Genomic DNA, 11,956 nt, shown 5'->3' on the forward strand with positions numbered 1-11,956 from the left:
ATTGAAGTATACTCAGTGGAGTCATCTCCCTAATAGGCTGACTCACTCACTCAAATTTCTCAGACACACAGAACTACCATTTTCATCCGTTGCTGCAAGTAATGAACATTTAAGGTGTTAGTCTCAAATCCTTAAGAAAAATAATGCCTGCATCATGAGTCATGGAAGAACATCTCTGACTGTAAACAAGAAAAAAATCTTTTTCATTGAAGACATGATTTACCTCTTACAGAATGATTTCCTGAACTCCCTATTGGAGACCTAGCTAATATTAGGAAAAAGGAGAAAGAGGCACTAGCTAATGTAGATGGGGCTAATCAGTGCCTGATATTGCTTTGAGGAAAAATGTTCAAACCAACAGCAGCTTCTTGGTGCAAGCAGATAATACCGGTTCACAAAAAATCACAGCCTGCAACCATCAATAGCCTGTTGATATTGGAACACAGAGATATAATGACAAAAAGTGTGCTTTCAGAACAGAGCTATTTTGGCCAGCTGGGTGGAAATGACTGGCAGAGAAGAAGCTCTACTAAGTATGTATCTTTGTGTTTTAAAACTCATACCTACCATGCTGAGGCAAGTTCCCCATTTCTCAGGTAACAGTAGGTTTGCAAGGCAGGAATGGATTCCTCCACTGTTATTTGTGATGCCAGTTACTGAAGAAACGTAAATATTCAGCTAGCAAGATTAAACTGAAGTAAACTAATACCTCTGGTGAAATATTAGCTGTCTTCCAAATTAGGAAAGTCATGATATATGCTTCTGACATATTAGGAAGTTCTTATCTTCCCATTGCTCTCTCTTATCTTTGACATCTCTAGGTTCTATTTCAATAGCCATGTGTAAAACACATCAATATGTATCTTGTTTTGAAATGCATAGTAGCTTATATTCTTAGTGCTACTTTTAACCATGGCATCACTTAAATGTATTTGGCATATGTCTCAACCCATTTGTGACTCAAAGGAAGACTGAAGATTTCTGTAGGTACTCTTGAAGTGTACAGATCCCCATCATTTTCTTTACTGTTCATCCCAAGGTTCCACCAAGAGTTTCCCACCTTCCTCTTCTAACACCATCACAGCTGTTTTGTAATGTGAAGTGAATTCAAAACCATTTTTCCTGCAGTATCACAAACTTGCTTTCTCCATCACATAACTATTTAATAGTGTGATCTTCATCTAACAATGTTAGCTACATTACATATTTTAATTCTGGCATACTCTGGTTGTATAAAAAAAAGGTGAAGAGTGCAAACTTTCAGGATCTTTGCTTTATAGGACTTCTCAACTTTGGTGATGGGTAACTGGGAGACTGTGGTACCCACTTTTTACACTTGATGAGTAAATTCCCTGCTTAAACTTGTTACACACTTCCTAACACCCTTTAGATTGGATAGTCCTTGTTTTTTATGTGAACCTCCTATTGTAATAATACTACACACAGAACAGCTCTTTTTTTACATCCCCTTCTGAATCATTTTAAGTAGTAGTCCCGGTTCTCAGTTTGGCAAATCCATGTGAATACCCATTTATTCATGGAAATTAATTTGCTAATTACCATGTTTCAAAAGGTGGTGGCTTTACGCTCTTCAATTTACATTTTTTACACAGAAAAGTGTATGATTTTTCAATGTAAACATACACATGAATAGCTTCTGTATACTACCATGTGGCCTAATTTCCTCATAATACTATCCAAGTTGTAAGAAACAGCAATCAGAGGGAGGAGTGAGTGTAGAATAAAGCAGCAGAGCCATAGTAGACTTTAATCTATCAACAACATTTTGGCTTAAGCATACAGGCCATTGGCTGCATTGTTTCCACACACACTTTGCCTTTTCTTTTCACTCATCCAGTTTAACCAGCAATACAAACAGCTATAGGTTCAATCAGATTATTGTTGAAAGAAAGCTCTAAGAAGTCACACCACAGTGTAAAACATGAGTATGTCTTACACTGCAAATATCAACATCAAGGTAATGCAGACACAAAATTTAGTCAGGAAAGACTTTACAAAATAAAACAAAGAAGTTCTACTTGGTTTGTTTTACAGTAAAAACCTCTAAACTGTACTGTCTCTAAACTAATACTGTCAATTTGGTCATTTGAAAACCGAACTTTTAAATGTCCTACAATACATAATTGTAAAGCTTATGTCCTTTGCTAGCTTTGCTTTTGGTAAAAGTGAGGAAAAGAGAGAGAGCCACAACTGTCCATCCAAAAACCATTATGGACAATGGTAAGTTACCACTCCTAATAAATAATACAGATCCACGAAATTGGTTCTCTCTTACATGGAACACGAGAAGGCAGATGAGAGGTGGGAATAGGATCTTCTGGTCCTGCTTTCAGGCTGACAGACATTTCACAGACAAAATCAGTAATTCTGAATGTTAAGGTATGGAAGAATGTAGTGACAACCATATCTCCAAAGAGTTTATTTTTTCCATTAAAGGTCCCTGTAGTACAAACGAGCACCAACTCCACCCACCCCCAGATTTGGAAGGGTAGGAGCACTTTCTAGGCAAGCTGTAAAGTCTGTGAGGTTTGACCTGACCTTCTCCCCAAACACACACACACATTTGAGTTGGTTCCAACCCAATAATTAACATAATAATCCAGTGGAAAGGCATTGTGTATGAGCACTGTAAATCTGTTTCCAGTGTTTAAACACACGACAGACACACTTTGCAGGCAATTCTTCAGTTCTCATACACTAGTTATCCAGTCTGCAGATAAATGTAGCTGGCTTCCTCCTGCCTGACTACACAGATTTTGCACTGCAAAATAATCCAGGATACACAGAAGGATACTCTCAGGTCTCATTCAGTTGGGATATAGTCTAGACCCCGTGAAATGCTTTTAAGGTTTCCCCATTTGGACATACTCAGTGCCCTTCAAATCTATACACTCAAGTCTTACCATACTCTTCTCCAGTATCAGACCTGCTTATTTGATGCTTGAAAGCTTTTTATCCATTAACCCTGTGTGTGTGTGTGTAGGTATGTGTGTCTGTATGTAAAAAACATTTATTTTCAAGATGATACTCTGGACACATTACAATCCAGTATTACTACTAGCATACATTCTTCTATTCTGTAAGATAATAGGTATATAATGTAACACTGAACATAACAAAAAAAAGTCTTTAAATCAGACAAGTGGTGTCTGTTCCATCCTTTAAATAATGTTTCATTCCTTACTTTGATCCCATGCTCACTACTGAGATGCATTAATTAAACAATTAAAAATATTAAACACTATACAAATACAGAACTCAGTGTCAATTTACCCGTTGTTTTCTGCTCTTTTCAATCTAGAGATGTGTGGTCAATTCACATTTCTTTCACTGAATCTTAACCCATAGAGAAGCGCCATAAAAATCTAAACCTTCCTGCACTGATGGGAACAGGTATGTAATAAAAATCTGAAATTATTAAGGCCTGTGTGAGAATTATCTGACTTGATGTATTTACTAAAACCTGTTTATCACAGAATTATGATGATTTTGAAGTCAAGGACTTAGGCAGAATATAATTCCTTAAATGTAACTGTTAAAAATAACAGGTTCTGGATGACATTCACAAGCAATTGCAAAGTCTTAGTAGTTTAGATATTGTGTCTTCAAAAAGCTTGTGCAATGACTCTGAAATTATATGTTACCAACAACAAAATAATTAGTTACTTTAACATAAGCAAGTTAACTGCAGTAGCACTGTATATTTAAAAATGCCTGTATAATTGACTGTATTAGTTCCTACTTTCCTCTGTATCTCATGCTCCTTGACCAGTTGAAGCGAACCCAAGCCCTCAGTTTTACTTAGCTCAGAGCAGAAGAATGAAACTGGTTCCCACACTCGTGATAAAAGAGGTGGTACAGAAGGGAAGACTTAGCTTTTCCCATTAACTAATGTGGTTGCCTGTAGTTCAATGCCTACTCCTGCTTGCTCCTAGAGCCTGCTGGTGTGAACACTTTCCTAGAAGGATGCAGAAGAAAGGAACAGTTGTCTAAAGTTACATCTTGTTTGTATTTATGGGAGGAGTCCCATTTAATCCTCTGAAATATTTCTAGATAAGATATTTAGTACACATTAGCTAATTACAGTATAGATAACAGCTTTAGTGTCTTTTTATAATTCTTTTTTTAGCACTAGCACTGCTTTGAGTTTACTAAAAACTGTAGGCGACATTCCCCTGACATCTCTTGATTCAGAGGAAAATAATGCCTCTGTCTCATGTGCTTATACAAGCAGTTTTCAAAAGTTGTTTGAGAGAGCTCAGAATTGCTCCACAGGGAAGGACACTCAGCCCTGACGCAGGATGAAGACATTAAATAACTAGGATCTTCTTAACAGGATAGTATGGAAATTCTTAACTGCATCATAGAGAAAAATTATGTTGGGAGGGACCTCTGAAGGTCACATAGACCAATTAACTGCTCAAAGATGGGCTTGCTCAGGGACTTGTCCAGGTTTGAAAATCTCTGAAGATGGAAATTCCACAGTGTCTGGGCAGCTCATTCCAGGGTCTGATCCCTTTATGAGGAACAAGCTGTTGTTTACACTGAGCCAGAATTTTCACTGCTGTCTCCTGTCCTTTCACTGTACACCTCTGAGAAAACTGCTTAGAAGCACAAATTTAGATATCACATAATTAAAACAAAGCATATACAGATGGCAAAAAAAGGCTATCCTTGTGAAGGAAAAGAACAGGTGCCCTGTAATTCATGTTGAATTTACCTCACCTGCCAAAAGTGACTCTCCGTAATATAGTTGTTCCTCTGTATTTTGCATTTCCATTATGAACAGCTAAAATAATTTTTCAAGAAGCTGGTTACACTGGAATACACTGGCATAAATAATTGGAAAACTCATTGCAGGCCTTATCTAGGTAGATGGGTATCTTGCAGCTAGATTATGGCATCTACCTCTGCCTCTGAGCAAACCAGAGACTTTTAACACAACATTCCTGTTGTGCTCATTCAACACCCCATTTTTAACACCGCTGTTGGTTAGACAAATTTTATTAATGATCACTCTAGAACATGCATTTTGTGTTTCAACTGCACTTTCACTACAATTCAGACTTAATGGAGGAGCCATAAGGGAGTTGTGTTCCAGCCAAATGAAGTAACAGTCATCCTCTTAAGAGGCCTTAATTTATTTATTTGCAGTCTCATTTCTTCTTGTGTTCTTTCATTTTCAATACTCCCTTTGCTACACAAATCTCTGTATAGAAAATAATATTGTAGTACTGGCAGCAAAGCTCAAAATGAAGAAGAGTTATTTTTATTTTAAAGTAAAATTGATTTCACCCACGCTGTCATATCCACATACTCAGAAGCACCAAGAAGTGTGTGTCCAAGAGGTCTGTCATCTGTCAAGCACCAGGTGCCACCTAGTGTGCTGCCACGTGTCTTTACAGCACTCAGATTTCGTTGACAGTGCAAAGGACAAGGTATGTAGACTATCAATCCTCAGCACTTCTCCTAGCTCCCTTTTCAGGTGACTGATGAAATGCTAGCTTTGGTTGTACTGTTTTTACCTCTTAGAAGATTATAATCACCCTGTCCCATCTCTCTTGGTCACTGGGATTTACCAATTGTCCTTTGACTCACAATCTGGGTGTCCTGCATGGTGGACACAGATTTCACTGGACCTTGATGATCTTCTAAGCAAGGGGCCATCAGCACATTCCATGTCTCCACCTCCTCTGCTGCTGTTTGTTGTTTGTCCTGGTGCTTTCACACACAGACACTCCCATCAATACCAACCTACACCTTCCTGTTACATTTCTCTGTGTCTAGCTAAACAAAGAGTCACTTGTCAGGACTTAGCAGCAGTGATGCAGACAGTTACTGGCCCCAAACTGCTCCAGTATGTGTGTATGCATGAATGCCTGCTCATCTGCATGTACCCTGCAGCAGTCCTGACACTATTTACAACCAGCTGCTGTGCAAATACTGTGTGTGAGACGGTGAGAAGAAGAGCACAACATGCTAAGACAGAGGTAGCAATAGCTTCAGCCCCCCACACTGACAAACTACAGCTGCAATCTAAACCCCCAGCTGGCATTCCCTCTTCCCACACAGGATGCATGTGAAGGTTGCAACTTGGAAAATCCATGTTCCTTGGAAAACCCTGATTCAGAAGTTGTCTACAAAGAAGGAAAGATGTATTTTCTACTTGCATGATCAAAAATTGTACCTTTGGATTCTCTGCAAACACAGGTGAAAAAACTTCAGGGATCACCTTCCTCAATTGTGCTACAGTACAAAACAACAATCTGCTAAAACCCAAGGTGTTTGGATACTGTCCTGTTGCAAAGACTGATGATTTCTGCGAGCAGTTAAGACTTCATTGAATGGTAAGTTTTTTTCTGGGCATTAATTCTAAACATCTCCTAATAGCAGGAACTTATACATTATTTTGCTTTCTTAATGGAAGCAAATCCACCCCAGATCAAAAATTAATAGGAAACATTTACCTCAGTATTTTTGAAATCAATTTTCTTTCTGCAATGTCTTTGTTGATGGGCTAGTTAGCTTATTTCAGATTCACTTGATTCATTAAAAAGTCAAGACAGAACAGTTTGAGTTGACTTTCCTATATTTGCCAATATTGATTTAATTTCCATGGGGTATTATTAATTTTTTTATTATTATTCCCAATTCTCATATGATTACATAATTTTCTATCAATGTAGAAAAGAGTTAAATTGAAACTTTCACCAAAAAAAAAAGTTAAATTCTAACTGCTCAGGCAGGAATATGTTTTCCGCAGTGAAACATTTGAATGAAAATTACTTGTGCTTTTTTAAAACATGATAGATTGCTTTACAGCCATCTGTATTGTAGGACCTGCAGGGTACAGAAAACAGTATAAAAGAGTAAAATAATGAACTCTGTCTCATGAGATGTGTTCCCAGATTACAAATTCATGTGTTGGATCTGAAACAGCACAGTGAAGTCTTGTCAGTCATTTCTCAGTACATTCCGAAAATACATGTTCGTGGAAGACTGAGAGAAAATACATTTTAGAACTATCCACTTACCTGTGACATGTTCATGTGAATTTTGATTTTAAAAGTATGCAGTACATGGAAATATTCAAGATGTTTAAAAGGCACAGGTAAGCCACAGAAAAGAACGGAGGAAACTGTCCTGAAATTATAATGACCACTAGACACTATCACTTGGAGGTTGAGGTGACCATTAACTACCTACTTTATGTAATTGAACCTAAATGCTACATACGTTTCCTTTCTGAGTTAAGAAGGAAGGAAAAGATTTAACATGTAGGTACTGAGAATCTCTGTAAGTTAATGAGTTCTCTTAAGTCTTACCAAGACTTTATTCTGCATATTAACTGTATACTAGAAATACATGTTGTCTAACTGCTATGTGTTGGCTCCAGACTATGGAAGAGTGCTCAGGCTGACTGCTCCAATAATGTTAATAAACACAAACAGACTGAAAACAATTATTTTTAGACTGCAGACTATAGAATTTCATTACATGAATTAGTCTAGTTAAGTCTGGCACGAGAAGCATGGGAAAGCCTTAAGAATCTTCATCTAGGCACGTATGCCCACAGGAATGTTCAGTCACAGTAACACTAACAGGTATCTATGTACGAATTTCTATTATTGCATCTACCCCTGTAACAGAAAGTTGAGGGATAAATCAAACCAGATTAAAATCTTTTGAGAAATCAAACAAATAGCACATGTTGAGCTAAGAACAGTTGCTCTAAATTTAACTGAATTGCACAAACCAACACCAAAAAACTAGGCAAAAAACTGTGCTCTGCACCAAGAGTGTGGCAAACATTAGCAAGGGACAGAGTAAAAGTGAGTGCTAGTAGTGAACATTTGCAGTGAAATTTTAGATTATGCATATAGAGAGAAACATATTACAAAAAATCTCTTCACTAAAATGGTAGTTAAGCACTGGAACAACCTGCCCACAGAAGTGGTGGAATCACTATGGCTGGATTCATCTAAGAGATGCAGAGATGTGACACAGAGGGACACGATTTAATGGTGGACTTGGCCATGCTGGGTTAATGGTTAGACTTGATGATCTTAAAGGTCTTTTCCAACCAAAACAATTCTATAATTATACGTCAAAATCCAGTATTTTTGTTAAATTCAGTTAGGGATTTTTAGTCCCCTTGTGTGAATGTTTGTTCCCAATTTTGGTTTTGAAGTGGTTTTTTTTTTTAAAATCTCCCCCAAAAGAAATTGAGGCGCAAAGGACAGCTACTTTGTGAAAATACTACTACTTGCAAATTGGTGTCTCCATCCTTCACTGACTGGTTCAATGCTGTTGAGCAGTGTTTGCTCAGTGTAGCATCACATTGTTCCCATGAAGACATATGATGGATGCAATGGAGTGCATCACATTCTGCTGGGTGCCTATATATAATTCTTACATTTGATGGTTCAGCTGTGGAAGGCAATTAATTGAAATAGCTGTGAAGATCTCTGGGTAAGCCTTCTGTCCATTGTTCTGATGCAATTTGGTTCCATTTGTTATATGGTCTCCAGGAGGCCCAACTCCGATGAGTCTCACAGGCCTGTGCAGAAATAGAGTTCCTGCTTTCAATATATTTAATGAATTCTTGTGGAATTTTCAAAGCAGAGTGTTATAAAATAACTGTTTGAGTTATCACGTCACATTGTATTCTATATAGTTGGTGTTTTTTTTAGTTTTTCTTGCCGTGCTAGAAGCGCTGAGCCTCTCAAACTATATTTGCCTCTTGTTAATCTTATTTTGTGAATATCTTTTCAGGTTCTGTTGCAAACGCAGTGGGTGTAAAATAATTGAGGCAAGCATATTTTTTTAGATGGTTGCTGGTTTTACGAAGGAACTACTAATGTCTGAGTTTAAATGCACCTCGTAGTCCACAGGTTGCTATTTCTGTTCATGTTCATCATCCTACCAGAAGCTTACTGGATAAATATCACTATAAAACCACTAAAATACAATAAATCATTCTGCCTAGTTTTGTACAGACTCTGGTATCAGCACAGAACAGAGTAAGGCCTAATTTCCTTTTTACACAACTCATGCAAAAGAATTAGCAAATGCATGTGACCTGGAAGTGACATAACTGTAATTAAAGCAAAAAAAAAAAAAGTAATGGAGATATTAGAAAAAAAGTGAATGAACAAATGAAAATAATAAATACAAACTACAAGTTATGCAAATACTTTGGAAAATTGAGACAGAATGAGGCATTATGCTCATAATGTAACTTGAGAATACCTTGTAAGATTTGCTAATTAAACCAACACTACCGGGAGAAAAATCACACAAGATTATCTACATAGTATTTTCCATCTTGTATAGAAATATACTTGCCTTTCTTAAAACTAGATCAGTATTTCATTTTTTTTTTTTCTCCTCTCACTACTAAGTCTTTGAAAAAACAGTCTTTGTATCTTATTTGAAAGCTATTAATAAGTTAGGACGACGTGCCTTTTTTTCCAAGATTTGTCACGGTGTTTTTTTTCCTTCCTGCTGTGTACTTTTTTTACATTATTCTTGGTTTCCCTGGAAAGTTTTAAAGCACATTACAGAGACAGCATATGTGTCTCAAATACTTCTGTATCTCCTTTAAAACAAAAATTCTCAGGATGGAAATGATGGTCATGTATTTGCAAAATAAGTTGTTCATCGAGCCTCTCATATTTCGAAGTCCACATAGAGGAAATACTGAAGAAAAGGTATATTTTGGAGCATGTATCTTCCTTGTTGGTCATACAGATTTCCTATACTTATATGGATATTATAAAGGGGAAAAATGCTATACTTTGTCCAGCAAAAGGCTGAGAACTACTGCTTTTGTGTATGTGTGGATGAAAGTGAGGAGGGAAGGTACAGGAGTGAGAGAAGAAGGGTTTAAATTTCTGCAATAATAGTACGATCCATTTGGCATTCTCTCTTGCTCTGACCAAAGCAAGTATTTGAAGAAGGGTCTCATCTCACATGACAGAAATTTTTATCTGTTTTAAAAGAATGTTGGGTTAGTATCTGTGACTCTTCTCTCCAGGCACATTTATTTGACTCTTTCCCTTCAGTAGTTTATCATTCCTTTACACATAGTAATAGATCATTCACTTATAAAAGGGTTGTAACTACACTAGTACAAATCAAGACTTTTATTAATAGGAAGAAAAATGTAATCATGAATTGAGACTGAGCTGCGAAAAAAGAATTAATTCTGACACAGAGACTTCCCCATCAAACCTCTAAAGCCTCAGTTAGTTTTTGCATTTTGCTCAAAACGGAGATTTAGTTTATTTTGAACATTTTTTTTCATTTACTTTTTACATATGTTTCAATTCTAAGCAAATTCATTGTAAGGTGAATTTGTAAGGTCCAACAAATTAAAAACACTGATCAGAATTCACTGCCCCTGCTAGCAGAGGGTAGACACCTCTGACAGATCTTGAGTTTCACTTCAGTAGCAGTTGGAGAATCCCTTTAAAGCTGAGCTTTATTCACCACTTTCTGAGGTATGCAAAGATAAATTTTAAAAAAGGCAAGTTTTAATGTAGATCACCAATATTTGATGCTTATTGCTGTTTTACTTAAACTGTTAAAAGACAGGTGTTTGGTTCCTGTAGACAGGACATTACATAAGTGCAACTATGGTATTCAGTAAACATGCTAGAAGGTGTTTCCCTTAATTTTAAATAAGTTTATATAAAAGTTTTATAAAAACTTTCTTGGAATAGACAAATTTAGTGTTACCCTTTAATAAAGAAATTAAGTTCCCTTGCTTAGTACCTTAAAGAAAATTTAAACAACAGGCTGGCTGATCCCAGCATTTAAAGATGTTGATTGAAAATCAGGCCTGGAGGCAAGATGTCATTCCTCCTTCAAATTCACATCAAGCAAAGATTTTCCCACTTGGATTAAGAGGCTTCTGATTCTACCATCCAGTCAACAGAGCATTGTTTCTTCAGTACTAAAGGCTGATTCTTCTTAGCCTAGGAAAAGAAAATTGTTAGAAAATTTTTCTTGAACTGGAGGGAACCTGGTTCCTATCCAAAACATTCCAACAGCCTTCAAAGCTTGTGGGAGATTTCAGCCATACTATTCCCAGGGAAACTGCAGCACTTAAACCATTTCAAAATTCTAAGAAGTCTTTGTACATCACTTTTTTTAAAAAAACAAACATTGATTAAGTTAGAAGACAGACAGTTTGCAGGACATTATTAATTTAGCTAAGTTGCATTCTGAGTTCACAATATGATTGTCTCCAATCTAATTCTTCATGACTCTTAAGGTACAGGAATCCAAATAAAGAGTGTTTTGTGGGTTGTCATGCATTAAAGTTTCTTGTCTTGTGTTGTTGTATTAAAAAAAGTCGCATTATGTCATGCCAAGCTCTAATGGAAGGCTTCCCAGCCTAATGGAATCTGAAAGCTAGGAGCACAGTTCAGCATGTCCATCAGGACTGTGTCAAGAACTTGTAACCTGTGCTTTTTTCAGCAGCGATTTTTGAAATGTTCCCCAACTCTCTTTTTTTGTTTCCCTGTTCCATAGATGACATAAAAGGTCACAATTTTAAAGGAATCCTTCTGAAGGAACTACTCATCCTCCACTCCAAGAAATACTGCTGTCTCTCTGTAAGGGGGTACTTTAGAATTAGATGATCAGTGGAGCATAGAGGGTGATAAAGAAAATCATATTAGGATGTGAAACCAGCTAGAGTATGGTACAATGTAACTTCATGGCACAAGCTAATTGTAAGGTCCATTGTGCTTTTTAGCAAGTCAGCCTGATATCCCCTATTATCAGAGCTGAGTTCTTCCTTGGTTTTGCTACATATTGCAAGATAGATACATCTACCCTTGAAACACGATGGTAGAAGTCATACACAGGGGTGAGAAAGATGATGATGGGAGGAAGATTGTGTGGGCAGGGGTCACTCGCCCCT

The sequence above is a fragment of the Neopelma chrysocephalum genome, unplaced genomic scaffold (assembly GCF_003984885.1).
Source record: "Neopelma chrysocephalum unplaced genomic scaffold, ASM398488v2 Primary Assembly neopelma1_97017, whole genome shotgun sequence".
In the NCBI taxonomy this organism is placed as follows: domain Eukaryota; kingdom Metazoa; phylum Chordata; class Aves; order Passeriformes; family Pipridae; genus Neopelma; species Neopelma chrysocephalum.